We start from the raw sequence: 20,882 nt of genomic DNA on the forward strand, positions 1-20,882 counted from the left end.
CATTATGAAACAAACATCAACAACACAAGAATGAAAATTCAAATAGGTGTTTTAGATTTGGGTTGTTTTACTGATTTAAATTTGATCAATTAAAACCTTTACATGAAATTGAGTTGAAGGAACATAACTTATATCATATATACGTCTTAATAAAAAAAAATATTCTTAAAAACAATGGACCGGGACATTGGACGACGGATGAAAATAAAAATAAAAAATGTTTAAGTTATGGTTTTTCCTGTTTTTCTCCTTGTTCCTTTGCTTTCGAGATATTTAATATATTACCTGTAATCTGTTTTAACAGTTAGGCTATCTTAATTTCGCATTTTCTTCTATATATTCTGCATTTAAAAACTTTTTTTTTACAATTGACATTTTTACAATTGACACACCTTGTGTAAACGCTGAAGGTTAACTGTGGCAAACCCCCCGCTTCCATCGAGAAAGGTATGGAGAGCAAACAGCTTAAAAATGAAAAGTGCAAACTTCTTTGTTTTTACTTTAATTTCCTGATAACTCGTCGTTGTTTTACAATGGTGTTTGTTAACAGCACCACTACCTATTCTGTGCATTGACTTTGTATTTTGATTTGCAGTACCATTATGTTATGGGTATTCACATGTGCTACCAAACGCTCCGTTGTTTTTGTTTTTTGGTACAGTGGTCCCCTCATCCAAAAACAGTTATGTGTCGCACTTCCGTATCTTTGTTTAAGTTGTTACTTTACTATTTGTTGCCATATTGATTCGGTTCTTTTTAATGGCTTTCGACAGTTACATTTTGTGAACTAGAGTATTACCCTACCTTACCAGTCAGCTTCATGCATTTCTGCACATAATGCCTGACTGGAGAGAAACTTCCAAATAGATCTTTCTTGAGCTGCCACTTTTGCCTCCTCTACAGACCAACAAGTACCCAGTCTTGTGAGGTCTCTTTGGATGACGTTTCCCCATGTTTTAAAACGTTTCTGCGTTACCCATGGGTTGGTATCCACTGGTAGAGTTGTTTGGTGATCCGGTTGTTGTCAATTCGTTGGAGGTGTCCTATCCACTGCAGCCTGCGCTTTCTGATAATGTTTGTGAGCATTGGCTGTTTAGTCATGTATCTTACATGCTTATTTGTGACATGTTGCGACCACACAATATGCAAGATCTTTCTTTGGTATCTCATGTCACAGGCATCCAGTCTGGCAGCATCTCTTTCTGTCTGTGAACTACAGTATGAAGTAAAATAAACTTTTTAATTGCGGAATATGTTGACTTTCTTTTACAGACACCTTGATCATGATGTCAATAATAAATTAAGGGATACCATTGGCGTATCTATCATTAACTTGAATACATTAATCTATTACATGTTTCAGCGCCTATAGGTGATACATTGTATAGGTACTCAGCCGTTCTACTCAGTGAACCATCTGTATCCGCTACAAATACACCGAAGACAATGTCGAGGTATTAATCTATATTTACATATATATCAAAAGAAAAATCTCAACCACATACTTCAGACTTTTCATATGTACTATGTACGTGTAGCGGATATCGCTATAGCGAACCATTATGTGACGTCATGGTTTATCACGTCAGAATTTCTCCTTTAAATAAACATTCTGAAGAATATCCTTGATGAGATGAAAGTGATTAGGAGGAGTTGCTGAGATTTTTTCAATTTGTTTTCTAACTGATTATTACCATAACGTATTAGCAAGTAACACACTTTGTCTTTGAAACGTTCACATTAAAAAAATAGATAAAAATAATAACTTATCATTTATGCGTATCATATAGCATACGGTCATTTATTAAATGCAGTATTGCAACATCATCACATGATTGTTCAACCGGAAACTGTCAGCACTGACCGTAAACGATTATTGTCTCGTTCAAGGAGAATACCGATTGATAATAATGTGTCTGTTAAGTTTGCAATATCACCCATTGTAACGTCACAAGCAACAAATTGTCGTCGTCATTCACGTTTGTCAGTGTTTAGTTAAATTTGTCCCTGTCCAAAAACTGAAAAAGCAAATGCACAATTAAACGTGCTTTCTATGGGCAAATGTTGCTAGAATGATAGAGACCGTTCTTGTTTCAAATCGTCGTTTATATCAATGGATAACAACCGATGGTTTCCAGCTTAATATGTTCTAACAATGGCTATCAGAGTAATACAAATCTAACCGCAGTAGAAAATATAGGACCTTGTTTTTGCATTGGATGTAAACTGATTGTTTCAGTATACTAAGATTCACCGGGTTTGTAATAGACCTAAATAACACACGATTTCCTAATTTTATATTTGCCTATTTACATGCAATGCTGAATTTGTGCATTTTTATGAAATAAACTTTGTCTAGTGATATTGTCAGGAATATGATTGTTTGGTATCATCACCGTTGTAGCACAAATTCAGACAAAATATTATGATAAACAAATTAAATCATCTTTACCGTATGCCAAAATGTTATGGGTTCTGCGGCGTCCATTGTCAGATCGGCGTCAACTTTTTGGCTAAAAACGATTTCTTCTCAATAACCAACATGCCTAATGTGATAGCGTTTGGCCTGTAGTACGCGAGTGTAAGGGGTACCAAATATGTTTAAATTAATTTCCTTGACCCTCTAATGATATTTGGACAGGTAACTTTATTTAGTATATCTAGATATATTTAACCTTGGTCCATTTTTATGTTAATGGTGTGCGATTCAGATCAGGTGAGCAATACAGGTCCATTAGAACTCTTGGCTTGATTACATACTTTTGTTTTGTCGGCTTTCCGGATATAATGATGCTACAAAATATTTTCTTGTTTCTGTTTTTAGCTATTATCCTACAATGAAGATGGCGACCAGTTTTAGCGATGAGAAGGACGACATGTACAATGTTCACGGCCATATGGGCAATATCAGTCGGGCGGCCATCTTAGAAAGTCTAAGTGAGATACAATTATTTACCATACAAAAGCATTCCCGCAAAAAAAACACCCACCTGTAATATATGAAAATATAACATTATGCTATATTTCAGTTAGGAAAATTAATCAACATGAATATTTTTATACAGATTCGAATACTTGATGTCTACCCTTGAAAAATCTGAGAAATTCAAGTCTTTTACTTTTATTAATATGAAACATCTAAATGTTCGATCTTTGCATATGAATTTCTAATAAAGATTAATGACATATCATTTTATAAACATATTCAAACCCTCGGTTATTTGTTTCACCCGTATATACAAAATTATTGTTAATAATCATATCACGTTAGAATACAATGAAATGCGCTTTTATATATTCCTTGGATTCTTATGATAATATTCTTCTTTTACGCGCGCCAATTTGTGAGCCAATCTTTGTCACATGATGCCTCATTTTTATTTCACCAACAAGCAGCGTATAGCTGCTTCGGTACATTTGCACGCTGCAGCTTGTTGCCAGTTTCAGATTTATGTGTGTTTAAAAAAATAAAAACGTACATGCAGACGTGTACCTTCATTTGACAAAGAAATGTCGTCCTAGACCAGCTACAAAATCGGCCCACGTCTTTGTATTTGCAATATATGGAGCTTGTTTGGAAGAGCGTTAGTTTATTGGAATAAAGAGAACATTAACGTGAAAATAGATCGCAATGATGAATTATCATGTGATATGATATATAAAGGTAATGTTATGTTATGTTTAATTGCTATGACTTTAATTCATTAAGGAAGAATACTTAGTTCAAGGCAAGCTTCCAAGACGTAACATCCAGTCAACATAGCAGATTATGGAACTGCAGACGGACAAGCTTCTCTGTCGCTCGTCAATGAAATGATAGGTAAATATAATACCATTAGACAAGAAAAATTCTTTCAATATAAAGTGCCTCTTTCAATGCATGTTAAGAAAGTACAATTATGTTACAGATGTCATACAAACAGATCTGGGGAAGGAACAAGCCATTGTCGTGTACTATAACGATCAACCGATGAACGACTTCAATCGGCTAAGCAAAGTCATCCAAGGTTGTATAATGCATCACGATGTCTTTCAGTGACATTATGACAGGATTATTTATTATTATTTAAAAAAGATGTTCATTTCTTAATTTTGCTACCAATTGGTTTAAATAAGCAATGTTGAATCAAACGTTTATGATAATTTATATTTTCATTTTAAGAACAGATAAGAAATATATTCACGTAAGATATATCTAAGAGTTCAAGGGATACTATTTTGATTTGTAAAATATCTTCTGTACATCTCTGAATTAATGTTGACAATTTCATAAGCACTGGTTAACAAAATGCATCGAGTCGAAGAATGTGTTTCTCAGGTAATTTGCATAAACCACAAGTTCGAGCACGAACCAACACGATTTTTCAACTTTTCTTAAATCGTGTTCGCAATTTCTTAAATCGTGTATGGGGGTTGTGGGGCTGTACGCTAAGCGGTTAAGAAAAAGTCTGTATTCAATAAAAATGTATGTGGTTAATCTGTTTTTGGTAGTCCATTGATTGTATCGATTCACTTCTGTGAAAAAACGTTTTTTTCTTTGTCCTTTCCCCACCCAAGGTCACAGGTACTCGCTTGAAGAAAACAAAATAGTAATTGTTGTGTAATTTAGTCCTTTCGGAGAACGTATCTGCATGTACATGTAATCCCACTTAAACCGTTTCGACGTAATTATCCTCGTGATTTCCTGTCTCTGTACCAGTGTTACATCTGTTCCCGCAGTGTTCCAGTCATCACTGAAAAATAGCACCCGTCTACTTCACTAATCCCTATTTCTATCACTTCCAACAACTGTAAATTGACATAGGAAACGGTGTTTTCCTCAGCATTACCAAAGCTACGATAAGTTGTCTTTGAAAAGAAAACCATATCTTGCGGCTCTTTTCTGGGAAAAAAATAAAAGTGAAATCAACAAATTATAAAAGGGAGGTACTATACGAAAATCCACAGTGCAGTGGGACAGGGATCCTTAATCTATTGAGGGTTAAAAAGGCACCTTTTACTTGTGTTGTATTGCTACACATATTTTAGAACATTTTGATAAATAATTTCATTCTTTTGATCTTCGCTCAAGTGATGAATATTAAATGGACGAAACGGTGATATGGTGCAGTTAATATTTACGTTGTTTGACTGATCAACAAACGAAACTTTTAAACATGTGCTTCCCAGTCATTATCAAATAATAATCAATTGTCAATATTCACAGGAGGAGTATCTTGGAACAAACTTTCATTGCCACTATCTGAGAAAGCTGGCCGATTTTGAGGAACCGTTCACCAGTGCTCTACCGGAAGTAAGGGAACTTGGATTGGAACTGGTGTCTGTTAAAACAACTAAACACTATCCACGACACACAACTTTTGATATTGTCAACAAAGGTGAGGTATATTCAGGTAGTATTGAAACCAGGATGGGTGTTTCGCAACGATTTCTTAATCGGGTGAGAAATCGCATTTAAATTGCTGTGTTCGAGATTTTTCACACCAGCACTATTGTGCGGGAATATTCCAGTTTTTCTGCCTCGTCTGTAATATTCCAGAATCATAGATATATTTTATCTTCATTTTATCAGAAGTAATTACAAATGATATGATCACCATTTTTCTTTAACTTTCTTCGTTATTTTTATAAAGATCTACTTGAAGTTGGTATAACATTATTGTATGATTTTTTTTAAATTTTAACATTTAATCTGTTATCCTTATTTTTTATAAGAGCGACGAAGAGATGACAAGAGGAACAATTCCCAAAATCAGTCGACCCAAAAATTACATCGTATCTCTCTCATTCAACCCCGTGGAAATAATGTTAGCCTATCGGCTATGAATATCGAAAATATAATTATAGGGTCGATATGCTATATATCAGCGAACTAGAGATCACGGAATAGGCAATAAGAATCAAGTGAAACCAGCTCATATGTAATATAAATACATTTTTGTATATACGGAAAACATTTGCTGAACAAAAGAACTGAATTCAGAGTACCAGGACTTTATCTTATGTGAGAAGGATATATTTTAAAAGCGGTGAAGAGGTGATAGACACAATCCGGTGATAACAATATTAGCCCATCAGATATATAATGTTAACCTCTTGTTTAATTTACGGAAGTACAACTGTTAATGCCGTTGGTCGTCGCCAGGAAAAGTTTAGATGCGACATTAACACCACCGACCGATATGCGTCGGCAAATCCGGAAATATAATAGGACATTTTACCTCGTAAAAGACACAGACGTTTTAACAGATCATCATTATCTGTAATCTGGTAATACTACCACTGAATCCTAAAATAACATTTCACAACAATGTAAGGTCTCCTGGCTCATTATGTGATTCATAATATCTCACGGACCTTTCATATCATCCATCCATGGGAGTGATAACTATTACTCTGCCGAGAGAAGGATTGAATTCCAACTATTCAATATTTCATTATTTCAGATGTCAGGCTAGTCGTTATCAATATATCTTGCTGTAACAGTAACTGTGTTGGTACGTTAGAAAATTCACGGGGCAGAATCAGTATCATTAAATCATTAATGACATCACTATTAATCAGAATTAATAGTTTTCAGATCGGCAAGCTGATTTGACATCAGATCCCCTGCTGCGATCTTGACCTTGCCTATGGATACGACAGTTTTACCTGATTTCCTATTATGAACCTTCAGTCTGCATGATTTCATAAAAATGTTAACAATGCCATTATCTATTTTCCTTTTAAGCAAAAGAAGAGTCCACATCATTTAAAACTTCTGCAGAATGCAGTGTTTTTAAGAAAAAGAATCAAAACAGACATTAATGATTATAGAAAAAATTTTCTGAACAACATATTTACATTAAGTAACTGACTGCATCAGCTTAACATTGAAAACTGTACGTATTTATATTGATCTACAAGATTCATGTTGGTAATTCAATATTTTAAACAGTTCAAATTTTAAATAAAATCAACGAACAAAACGACACAATGAAGTAAATACAACTGTTTACACGAGGTCGATTAAGGATCCCCGTAGCACTGTCAGAAACAGTAATTCTGTTGACTTCAGGCACGATTATAGCTTTGATAAGATGACCAGACATTCCGGTACTTTAATATCATCAAAAGTAGCGTTTTGAGTAGAAAGAAATCAGCGAAGATAGACCAGGTTTCAAACACTGGACTTCAGATTGTTATACTTTCGCTCTTACGACTCTAACTGGTCGATTGAAGTACCCTGGCCAAACTGTGCGACAGTTTCAATTAAACAGAGGTAAAAAAAAGAGGTTACTGTCTCAAAGAAAAACGACAGTACAGTGCGACAGGTATCCTTAAACAGCATTTAATTAAAATGGCTCATATGATTTCAATTCAAACATTCACGTGAAAAACCTGGTCATGTTTTCATGCTCATTGAAGTGCTTGTAAATTAAGATGCATATTATGCTGCTGTTTTGGACACAGACTGCAACTTAATAATGGATTAATAAATTGTTTCATGTTTACACAATGGACGGAGGTTTCTTAGCTACGACACTTACAGAGGTCCGTGCAGTCTCGTCTAAAACTGCTGTTTGTCAAACAATACACTATAGGGTTGATTACATGGTTCATCACATGGAATCGATAAAAAATTCCTGCCATTGGACCAAGATACTCAAACATATCCTCTCTTAAATGCCAGTCAAAGCTCTCAACACATCTGATCACCAGAACAGGCACGAACGACAAGAACGACAAAAACGTACACATCAGGAACATGAAGGATATTTGCGCACTTTTTGTGTACAGAGCCTTTCCCTTTAAATTTGAACACATTTGTCGTTTTGATCCATTCATTTGCGAGGCAGAACTCTGTTCAAAGCTTGACACACTTTTTGAGGATAGTCGCTCTGTCCTGCATCCGTTTATTTCTTTTGAAGATCGTTCCTTATCTTTCAATTGGCCACTAAGCGTGCTCATTCTCCTTGAATTTTGAGATTTGAATGACGCCATCTTTGGTCGCTTTCTTCTTTGCAGTAGAATTGTTTTCCCAACAATACTGTACAAGATTGTACACATAACAATTTTTAGAAAGAGAAGTGTGCTTAATATTTGACTAAATATTTTTGCAAACGTTCCTTCTTTGTTTATTCTACAAGTGTGACCTGTAAGAGTCCCTACCCGAATGTCTTGAACACTAAACGTAAACAAACCAAGCGTCGCTAACGCTATGTTAAATCCAGACAAACAGGCACAGACGATCTTCGTGTGCTTCAAGTTGAACTGCTTTCCGAATGGCCTGCATGTTTTTCGGAAACGTTCTATGGATATGAAACATAGCAAGTCGACAGAAAAAGCACCAACAAAGATGTGAAACATCGTCGTCCCTCGACATAAAGTATCAGATTCGATAGTAAACCGGAAGCGTGACAGAGCAATGTATCCTGGGATACTGAAAGCGCAACTAAGGAAGTCAACAAGGGCGAGGCACTGGATGAGGACCCTGTAGTTTGACCACCTGTCACATCGCCCGACGGTCAAGATGACCGAGACGTTTCCAAACGTCCCAGCTACACTGAGGACCGCTAGGAACACTGTCACTGGTATATCTTTTTCCACAAATATCTTCCACTCTGCATCATGTAGGGAAAACTCGGAACTGTTCTCCGCCAATACACTACGATTCATCCCTGATGTTTCAGTTTAAATGATGCGAGCAACACTTCTGGATCACCACATAGATAACTGCAGGTTTTGTAAACAAAACCGGATATATTTCACAAATTTATGCTACGTCACTGATTCACAGGATGACAATTACTGATATCAATTTCTATGTGTTTTTTTTACATGAAAGATGAATCATCCTTTAAGTGATTATGTTAATGTACACGACCTTATTAAATATACATAGAAATAAAATTTGCTGCAGGTGGTGATGTCAATACACCTTTTATCTAAGTCTGGTCGTCTGGAATGCCGTCGTTCTGGTATTGCCCTCGTTTAAAAACTACAAGACCAAGCCCACTGTTTAGTATGCATTATAAATTATTTCTCTTGTTGTCTGGATAGGCGGTAAATTTATGCCATTCGTTATACAATAGGTGACAAGCATCCTGAGTATACGCCAAGCCACACGATTAACGACTGTCCCAATAGACACATGTGTAAACAAAGTTGTGGAGTTAAAATAGACATCAATCATATCAAATTGAATGGACTACTTTCTGTAGCGTTAACTTCACATGCTTATTTATTTGTACCATATTCATAACTTTTTTATACATTTTCTTCATTTACTGTAGATATATGACAATTAAATAAATTGTTAAACATAATACTGATATGACACGCGTTGAAAAAAAATAAAAAAATTTGCTGTTGGTTTAACTGAACCATCGACACGGGTTTGGTTTGGTTTGCATTGTTTAACGGCCTATCAACAGCTATTGTTATGAAACAATAAGGTCATTTAGTGTCACACGTAATTTACAGGTAATTTAATCGGCGATCGAGGGAGGTCAGTTAAAAAGGAAAGAGTAAGGGCTGAAGAGAAAAATTGCAAACTATTTAAAGGTTATCTTTCCTCGAGTCCCTGGGGGGGGTAAAAAAAACCGTGAATTAAAAACATGTTTACGCGTACTTTATGTAAAGTAATACGAATAACCATTTATCTGTGCACGAGGATGTTGATATGGCTTACCCGGTGTTATCATAGGTTGCATGTGCTAGCTGTCAACTCGTTTGATATTCTCCTGCTATTCTGTTAAACAAGATGACATTTGGAACTCTATTTTCGTTTCTTAGGTTGTCTACTTTATCAAGATGATTAATGATATACTGATATCCCCGGTCCATTCAGAAAGAGGTGTTCCGAATGGTCCCCGATCCCCAACCACCAATGCTCTGTGTATCTTAATCTGCGTTAAATGTTACAAATACTGCGGTAGATGTGTTCACTTGTTTTCTTTACATCACAGTTGTCCTTGAGGTTGATTGTGTCAGACTTTGTACATGTTCTTGAGGATTAGGACTCCGATTGTGTGTTTATTATATATAAGCTCATAATAGAATCTTCCTATTGACGAATACCTTAATATCTAATATACATGAGTGTAAGCTTCTCGATACAGAAACATGTATTTTGTTTTTAGTTTTTGGTTTTTTTTTCTAATTAAAAACCCTTTTCACAATTTCTGCATTGATAATAGAAACATGTGCCTGGACCTTTACCCTGTAAGGCGATAGTGAGCATTGAAGCGTTCAACCCTAGTTAGGTCCCGGCTACACAAGGTTAAAACTAACGTTCTGTATTCCATTTCATGCTTTTAAATTCATGATACGACGTTGAAATATTTGCGGCTTTATTGTGTATTTATCGTCTTATTTACTCATATGCAGGCAATGTGTTTTGCTTCACCGTCCAAACATTGTTTATAATTAGGGCGGAACTTTCAAATAACTCCTTACTTGACCCTTATCAGTAGACAATATCGTCATCAGACATCAAAGGCATTTGACCAAGAAGTTAGTCAATGGATATGTCCCGAGAACTATGTACCACGAATATTATTTATAGATTATAGTAACAATACGATAATTATTGTTGAGAACGTCGTGTTGAGAAGATGTCAAGTGTCATTGGGGTCTATAAATGTTTCCTGATTAACTCAAACCCATTTCGGAATGTCGAAATCAACTGAGCAATCCAACGTGTACGCACCAATACAGTGATTTGTAAAAAGACTTGCGCACTTGCATTTCGGCATTGAAGTTTCTATCAGCATAGCACGAGGTCGGAGACAGCAAGTGTGTTTATTGTAACATTGATTAATTAATGAATATGATTATGAATAAGTTGTTATTTTTTTATTTTATAGATATCTTTTTGTCATTTATCGACTGTTTAAATACGTTGATTGTTAGAGAAATCAATGATATATATAGCCTTATATTGGACCAAACACTTTACCAAGTTTTATGCCAAACATAGGAACTCGCTTAACTCGAACACTTGGTAACTCGAAGTTTCCCAACGATCCCGTCGACTTCGAGATAACGATGTTCGACTGTAGTTCATGTCAAATTCATGAAAAAAATGACCCTGTATCCCTTATTGAATCAGAAATAGGCTGTATGATGTTTGCTGATGACTAACTTATACTATCGGAAACAGCCGATCACCACCTGTAGCAAAACGTTGTGCAAGCTTCACTAGACAAACTATATGAATATTGTAACAACAAAAGCCATGATTTCCAGGGAGTTAACATGATTAATACTAAAATTACAACTGTAAACGCGGAAACAGTAAGGTCAACACCACTCAGGATTATTAATTCTTGGTTAATATTATTAACTCTGCAGGCAAATATACAACATTCATGAAGGAATTATCAAAAAAAGGCTTAAAAGTACTTTTTTCAATTAAGAAGTATTCAGAAAATATTGCCAATTTCCCAATTGCTTCAAAATGTAGACTTTTCTCTGTCCTTGTAAAAACCAATGCTGAAATTAGTTACATGTGTATGTAATAATACAAATTAATGCTACAGTGCGAACACAAACAAAAATAACCAAAACTTTGCTTACTTTTCAATCCTTGACAAGTCACCAATGGAACAAATTCATCTCAAGTTCTGTTAGCAATCCCTATTCCGGAACACCTGGTATCATTCTCATTTTCTTTTTCAATTGTCTCTGTTTAAATATTTCCCTTATTCATAATTTGCCTTAGATTTATCGATTTGAAGTTCGAGCTAGGGTTTTGTTGACAATCTTGTTGTGTTGACTATTATCATTGTTTGTATTTAAGGGAACACCGTTATCTTCACACTATTTAAATAAAAGTGCCTCGGCATTGGCGTTACTTTAACTTATAGTATAAATATACATATATATATTCTACATCCATGTATCATTTCATTAATTTTAGCTCAAGATATGTATATTATCTGATTTCGACAATTTACAGGTAAAGCTTGCTTTGTTAAATTACTAAATGTGCTCAACATAGTTTTTATATATAAATTCTTCATGAAACACGACGCTTCAGTCAATATTGTGTTTAATTATACGTTAATCTGCTGTTTTAGAACTTTATCCGGTCTATCCCATATTTATATTGATATCAGACAATTTAACGAAGAGGCGCGTAGGGCACGCACCCAGTAATCAACACCTTTATTGCAGTGGTAGGTTTCCATTCCGCTGTTGTGTTGATAACATTACGCAATGCTGACAGGAATCTGTTATCGATGGATTCTGTGAATTCATGTTATATAACTTCAATGCTCTGCCAATCCTGGTATTCTCAAAAGCCTTTTTTCAGGGAGTATTTTGCACTTAGTGATTGAACATGTGCAAACAGTATTTCTTAATTTAGCCTGCACTGATTTCGCAAAACCTTAAATAAATCAAACGACCAGCCTATGTTAAACACAAAAAAAGGCTTTTGCACTAGGAAGCAAAGGGTACTGAATTGATATCAGCTGTCGTCTTTTTCTGGCAAACACGCCTAAACAGACGGTCGTTGATAGATTTATGTACCACCTTTTTATCTTTTTCACGACGTTGATATTTAACTCACCTTCCCGAAGGTACCTCTTGTCCTGAACGGCTAAGTGGATTTCAGCTAAAGGCCTTCGGTGCAAACGGAGGGGTTTTAACCAAATTTTGTCTAGAACACTCTTTGGATAGGGTTATTCAATTAAGTATTGTGTGGCTAACCTGGGGGCAGGGGGCGGGCTCACAAGGGAGTACATGGCGAAAAATGTTTAAAATCCATCTGCTTCTGTATATATGGAAGAATTTGAACCAAACCCTTCGTCAAAATAACTGTATAATTGGAATGTGTTGGCCCTCTTGGGGCTGTGAGGTGGGGTGAGATGGTGGGGTGGTGGTGGGAGGATAATTGGCCACATTGCTTGAAGCCACTTCCTCTCTGGAATTAAGTGATGGATATCAATCATATTTGATTTGGATCATTCTTCTGTGGTTGAGGATGTAAACAATGTACTAGCTGAAGTACTGACCTCTTAGTCTGACGGGTGGGTCAAGGTGATTGCTTAGCATCAAGAGACAAACACAATCATGTTTAAAAAATAGAATTAAGCCTTGGTTCTGGCCTCACCCCTAGGGACTTAATTTCTGAGCCATATCTTTGAAACTGTTGAGATCCCCACCCCATAACCATATAGTCATTGCTGGGAATCGGGAGATGAACAAAATTATGATACTATGATTGATCCCGAGGTCTAGCCCTACACTTAGGGACTTAATTCTTCCATCATTGAGGCTTGGGTCTGGCACCAACCATAGGGACTTAATTTCTGGGCCATAATTTTTAAACGGTTTAGATCCCCACCCCATAACAACATGTATTTTTGATAGGCATACATGTATAGAGATCAATACAATCATGATATTATAATTGACACGGGGTCGGGCCCCACTACTTTGAACTTTATTCCTGGGCCATAAGATCCCTACCCCATAACCATATCATCAGTGCTGGGCATCAGGAAACAAACACAATCGTGATATTAATATTGAGTCTTGGGTCTAGCACCACCCCAGGGACTTAATTCTTGGGTCATAGCCCTTGTAACGCTGGAGATATCCATCCTATAACCATATATACCATTGCCGGGCAGCACGAGACGAACACAGTCAGCTATTAGAATTCGAATAACGGCTTTCTTTACGATCGGTTATTATCTATTGCTTTCCCTGTGGTTTGACGGAGGAAGTACTGTGTACATTTCATCTATTTTTCCAAAGATAATAAAACTCAATGCTTCGGATGGCGATAAATAATAGACATAGTCGCGAATCGCTGTCCTATTGTTATTTTAATGGCATAGAGCCTTGAAATCAATTATATAAAAAGTAGGTACTGTAGCTTCAACGTAAATTCAATAAATTGTAATTAACTCGGTTGTACCTTTAGGAATCTTTTTATACAAATAAAAACATTTGCGAAAATCCAATTCACGAATATTTCTCGCGATATAGTACGTGTGTCGCATAAAGTATAATGTATTAGGTCATAGTCGTCAAGGATGATATTGGATAGGACGTGTATTTTTCTAATATTTGTCTCTACAAATTGTATAATAGCTCATACGTCATAACCATTTGCACACAACATGCAAAACCTATTAAGATAATGACATAAACGAATACAGCAATGGCAATTATATTTAGAGAGGATTGATGTTAGCAATTTCACTTTATTGTTACGCTCTCAATCAAAAATGCAGAAGTTGTTATTTTGTTCTGAGATAAATTGGAGGCCCATGATGCCGTTCCTGATTCTGTTCATTTTACGCCATCTCAAATATATATGTTATCACCAGCAACATCAATCAAAACTGAGGGGACACCAAAACAAAAGGAAAGACAATAAAAACTGAAGAAAACACCACAGCAAAAGGAAAGACAACAACAGGAGATGAAGGAGACACCAAAACAAAAGGAAAGACAACAACAGGAGCTGAGGAGACACCAAAGCAAATGGGAAGACAGCAACAGGAAATGAGGAGACACCAAAGCAAATGGAAAAACAACAACGGGAATGAGGAGACACCGAAGCAAATGGAAAGACAACAACAGGAACTCAGGAGACACCAAAGCAAAAGGAAAGACAACAACAGGAGATGAAGGAGACACCAAACCAAAAGGAAAGACAACAACAGGAGCTGAGGAGACACCAAAGCAAATGGGAAGACAGCAACAGGAAATGAGGAGACACCAAAGCCAATGGAACAACAACAACGTGACTGAGGAGACGCCAAAGCTAAAGGGAAGACAACAACAGGAACTGAGGATACACCAAAGCAAATGGAAAAACAACAACGTGACTGAGGAGACGCCAAAGCTAAAGGAAAGACAAGAACAGGAACTGAGGATACACCAAAGAAAATGGAAAACCAACAACAGGAACTGAGGATACACCAAAGCAAAAGGAAAGACAACAACAGGAGATGAAGGAGACACCAAACCAAAAGGAAAGACAACAACAGGAGCTGAGGAGACACCAAAGCAAATGGGAAGACAGCAACAGGAAATGAGGAGACACCAAAGCAAATGGAAAACAACAACGTGACTGAGGAGACGCCAAAGCTAAAGGAAAGACAACAACAGGAACTGAGGAGACACCAAAGCATAAGGAAAGACAACAACAGGAACTGAGGAGATATCATAACAACAGGAAAGACAACATCAGGTACTGACGATACACCAAAGAAAATGGAAAGACAAGAACAGGAACTGAGGATACACCAAAGCAAAAGGAAAGACAACAACAGGAGATGAAGGAGTCACCAAAGCAAAAGGAAAGACAACAACTGGAACTGAGGAGACACCTAAGCAAATGGAAAGACAACAACAGGAACTCAGGAGACACCAAAGCAAAAGGAAAGACAACAACAGGAGATGAAGGAGACACCAAACCAAAAGGAAAGACAACAACAGGAGCTGAGGAGACACCAAAGCAAATGGGAAGACAGCAACAGGAAATGAGGAGACACCAAAGCCAATGGAACAACAACAACGTGACTGAGGAGACGCCAAAGCTAAAGGGAAGACAACAACAGGAACTGAGGATACACCAAAGAAAATGGAAAACCAACAACAGGAACGGAGGATACACCAAAGAAAATGGAAAGACAAGAACAGGAACTGAGGATACACCAAAGCAAATGGAAAAACAACAACGTGACTGAGGAGACGCCAAAGCTAAAGGGAAGACAACAACAGGAACTGAGGATACACCAAAGCTAAAGGAAAGACAACAAGGTGACTGAGAAGACACCAAAGCAAATGGAAAAACAACAAGGGGACTGAGGAGACACCAAAGCAAATGAAAAAACAACAACGTGACTGAGGAGACACCAAAGCTAAAGGAAAGACAACAAGGTGACTGAGAAGACACCAAAGCAAATGGAAAAACAACAACAAGAAATGAGGAGACACCAAAGCAAATGCAAAAAACAACAACAGGACTTAGGAGACCCCAAAGCAAATGGAAAAACAACAGCAGGAACTGAGGAGACACCAAAGCAAAAGGAAAAACAACAACAGGAACTGAGGAGACACCAGACACCAAAGCAAATGCAAAAAACAACAACAGGACGGAGGAGACACCAAAGCAAATGGAACAACAACAGCAGGAACTGAGGAGACACCAAAGCAAATGGAAAAACAAAAACGGGACTGAGGAGACACCAAAGCAAATGGAAGAACAACAACAGGAACTGAGGAGACACCAAAGCATAAGGAAAGACAACAACAGGAACTGAGGAGACACGAAAGCAAATGGAAAAACAACAAGGAGACTGAGGAGACACCAAAGCAAATGAAAAAACAACAACGTGACTGAGGAGACACCAAAGCTAAAGGAAAGACAACAAGGTGACTGATGAGACACCAAAGCAAATGGAAAAACAACAAGGTGACTGAGGAGACACCAAAGCTAAAGAAAAGACAACAAGGTGACTGAGGATACACCAAAGCAAATGGAAAAACAACAACAAGAAATGAGGAGACACCAAAGCAAATGCAAAAAACAACAACAGGACGGAGGAGACACCAAAGCAAATGGAACAACAACAGCAGGAACTGAGGAGACACCAAAGCAAAAGGAAAAACAACAACAGGAACTGAGGAGACACCAAAGAAAATGGAAAGACAACAACAGGAACTGAGGAGATATCTAACAAAAGGAAAGACAACATCAGGAACTGAGGATACACCAAAGAAAATGGAAAGACAACAACTTGACTGAGTATACACCAAAGCAAAAGAAAAGACAACAACAGGAACTGAGGAGACACGAAAGCAAATGGAAAAACAACAAGGAGACTGTGGAGACACCAAAGCAAATGGAAAGACAACAACAGGAACTGAGGAGATATCTAACAAAAGGAAAGACAACATCAGGTACTGAGGATACACCAAAGAAAATGGAAAGACAAGAACAGGAACTGAGGATACACCAAAGAAAATGGAAAGACAACAACAGGAACTGAGGATACACCAAAGAAAATGGAAAGACAACAACTTGAACTGAGGATACACCAAAGAAAATGGAAAGACAACAACAGGAACTGAGGATACACCAAAGAAAATGGAAAGACAACAACAGGAACTGAGGATACACCAAAGAAAATGGAAAGACAACAACAGGAACTGAGGATACACCAAAGAAAATGGAAAGACAACAACAGGAACTGAGGATACACCAAAGAAAATGGAAAGACAACAACAGGAACTGAGGATACACCAAAGAAAATGGAAAGACAACAACAGGAACTGAGGATACACCAAAGCAAAAGGAAAGACAACAAGGTGACTGAGGAGACACCAAAGCAAATGGAAAAACAACAACGGGAATGAGGAGACACCAAAGCAAATGGAAAAACAACAACAGGAACTGAGGAGACACCAAAGCAAATGGAAAGACAACAACAGGAACTGAGGAGACACCAAAGCAAAAGGAAAGACAACAACAGGAACTGAGGAGACACCAAAGCAAATGGAAAAACAACAAGGTGACTGAGGAGACACCAAAGCAAATGAAAAAACAACAACTTGACTGAGGAGACACCAAAGCTAAACGAAAGACAACAAGGTGACTGAGGAGACACCAAAGCAAATGGAAAAACAACAACGGGACTACAACAGGAACTGAGGATACATCAAAGAAAATGGAAAGACAACAACAGGAACTGAGGAGACACCAAAACAAAAGGAAAGACAACAAGGTGACCGAGGAGACACCAAAGTACAGGCAAAAACAACAACGGGAATGAGGAGACACCAAAGCAAATGGATAAACATCAAGGTGACTGAGGAGACACCAAAGCAAATTGAAAGACAACAACAGGAACTGAGGAAACACCAAAGCAAATGGAAAAACAAAGCAAATGGAAAAAACAACAACGGGACTGAGGATACACCAAAGCAAATGGAAAAACAACAACGGAAATGCGGAGACACCAAAGCAAATGGAAAAGCAACAACGTGACTGAGGAGACACCAAAGCAACTGGAAAAACAACAACGGGAATGAGGAGACACCAAAGCAAATGGATAAACAACAAGGGGACTGAGGAGACAAAAAAGCAAATGGAAAAACAACAACGGGACTACAACAGGAACTGAGGATACATCAAAGAAAATGGAAAGACAACAACAGAAACTGAGTATGCACCAAAGCAAAAGGAAAGACAACAACAGGAACAGAGGAGACACCAAAGCAAATGGAAAGCCAACAACAGGAACTGAGGATACACAAAAGAAAATGGAAAGACAACAACAGAAACTGAGTATACACCAAAGCAAAAGAAAAGACAACAACAGGAACTGAGGAGCCACCAAAGCAAAAGGAAAGACAACAACAGGAGATGAAGGAGTCACCAAAGCAAAAGGAAAGACAACAACAGGAGATGAAGGAGTCACCAAAGCAAAAGGAAAGACAACAACAGGAACTGAGGAGACACCAAAGCAAATGGATAAACAACAAGGTGACTGAGGAGACACCAAAGCAAATGAAAAAGCAAAAACGTGACTGAGGAGACAACAAAGCTAAAGGAGGACAACAAGGTGACTGAGGAGACACCAAAGCAAATGGAAAAACAACAACAGGAACTGAGGAGACACCAAAGCAAAAGGAAAGACGACAACAGGAACTGAGGAGACACCAAAGCAAATGGAAAAATCAACAACGGGACTGAGGATACACCAAAGCAAATGGAAAAACAACAACATGAACTGAGGAGACACCAAAGCAAATGGAAAGACAACAACAGGAACTGAGGAGACACCAAAGCAAATGGAGAAAAGACAACAACAGGAACTGAGGAGACACCAAAGCAAAAGGAAAGACAACAAATGGAACTGAGGAGACACCAAAGCAAAAGGAAAGACAACAAATGGAACTGAGGAGACACCAAAGCAAAAGGAAAGACAACAACGGGAACTGAGGAGACACCAAAGCAAATGGAAAAATCAACAACGGGACTGAGGATACACCAAAGCAAATGGAAAAACAACAACATGACCGGGGAGACACCAAAGCAAATGGAAAGACAACAACAGGAACTGAGGAGAACCCAAAGCAAAAGGAAAAACAACAACAGGAACTGAGGAGACACCAAAGCAAAAGGAAAGACAACAAAGGGAACTGAGGAGACACCAAAGCAAAAGGAAAGACGACAACAGGAACTGAGGAGACACCAAAGCAAATGGAAAGACAACAACAGGAACTGAGGAGACACCAAAGCAAATGGAAAAACAACAACGTGACTTAGGAGACACCAAAGCAAATGGAAAAACAACAACAGGAACTGAGGAGACACCTAAGCATAAGGAAAGACAACAACCGGGGATGAGGGAGACACCAAAGCAAATGGAAAAACAACAACGTGACTGAGGAGACACCAAAGCAAATGGAAAAACAACAACGGGACTGAGGAGACATCATAACAAAAGGAAAGACAACATCAAGCACAGATGAGAAATCAAAGGGAAAGAAACATAAACATGTACTGAGAGACAAATACAAAGACAAAAACAACAACAGAGCTGAGTCCAGGCCCCCGGATCATGAAACGGACTTTAGTTCAAATTTTGTTTTAGACTTAAATCCGCTAAAAGATCCCGTAGACATGTAATCGATTTGATTCTCTAGCATGTAATTTTTGCTTTAACAAACTTTCCTGAAACACGCTCAAAAGAATTGACGCAGTAAGAAAAAAAAAACAGGTATTGCAATGGAAACGATATTCGGCTTTCATTCTCTCCAAAAGTCTTCAAAAACATGGAGAAAATGTAATCCTGCTACCAGGGTTAGCCCCAGGGTCCTGTCCCACCCCAAGAGAATAAATCCTTGTGTAATAACATTAAAATGATCAAGATTCAGCTCCGCCATGATTATAGACTTATACATGTTTAAACAAATCTTAGGAGGGTGCTGAGAGGGAGAGCCAAATATTTCTTATTTTTTATTTGAATATGTATACGTACTGATATTTCATAAACTTGCGTCAAAAACTACATATCGAAACAAGATACTGTTTTGGTGGAAGTTAGAACATTAATAGAATATTATATACGTACTATAAAGAGATTGGCAATATGGAATATACTAATTTATTAGCTTTACAGGAGTTCAAAAAATACTAAATTTTGAAAACCTCAATACAAAAGGGGAAATAACCCCTACTTAAACTGTTGATAAAAGTCCTGGATCTGACGAATACATAGCAGATTCAGGGAACAACAAAGCGCGTAGTAGTTACAATCGAATATAATGGATTTTTTTCATTTAAAGATGATTCCGTGATATGCCTATCCCAACCTCTGGATTGTTAAATATATTTAGAGCCAAATGCCCATCCTAAAATTAGCATTTTCCGATGACAAATCTTCACCAATAAAAACCGTGGAACTGATAATACGAGCAGGTTTATTATCTGTTTTCTATAATGGCCGTTGTATAAATACGACTTCATATGTGTATACATTGTTCAAAGTATGGTCAGCTTAATGATATTTTAACGCAAATCGTACATCTTGTTTATTTTCAAATAATAAGTAAAAGAAAAAGATTAAAATGATAGTATAAAATGAAATTCAGAGTATGTCTGCATTATATACGGATCCAAATGTTTGGTAATTTTCAGAAGTTTTTTTTCGAAAATATCTTTTTTGAAAATTTGTTAAAGCTGATCATGCTTTGAATAACGCTGCGATGTGAATTAACATTAGCACGACGTGGTCCAGGTACATCTCTCATCGCAGTAAACATAGTGTCCAGTAGTTCCGTAAGCCCCTTAATTGAACAATATGAAAATTGTCGTGTTCTGTAAGTCCTCTAGTGAAAGATGTAATATAATGAAACAAGAA

This window comes from Mizuhopecten yessoensis, unplaced genomic scaffold, assembly GCF_002113885.1.
Source record: "Mizuhopecten yessoensis strain PY_sf001 unplaced genomic scaffold, ASM211388v2 scaffold10275, whole genome shotgun sequence".
NCBI lineage: Eukaryota > Metazoa > Mollusca > Bivalvia > Pectinida > Pectinidae > Mizuhopecten > Mizuhopecten yessoensis.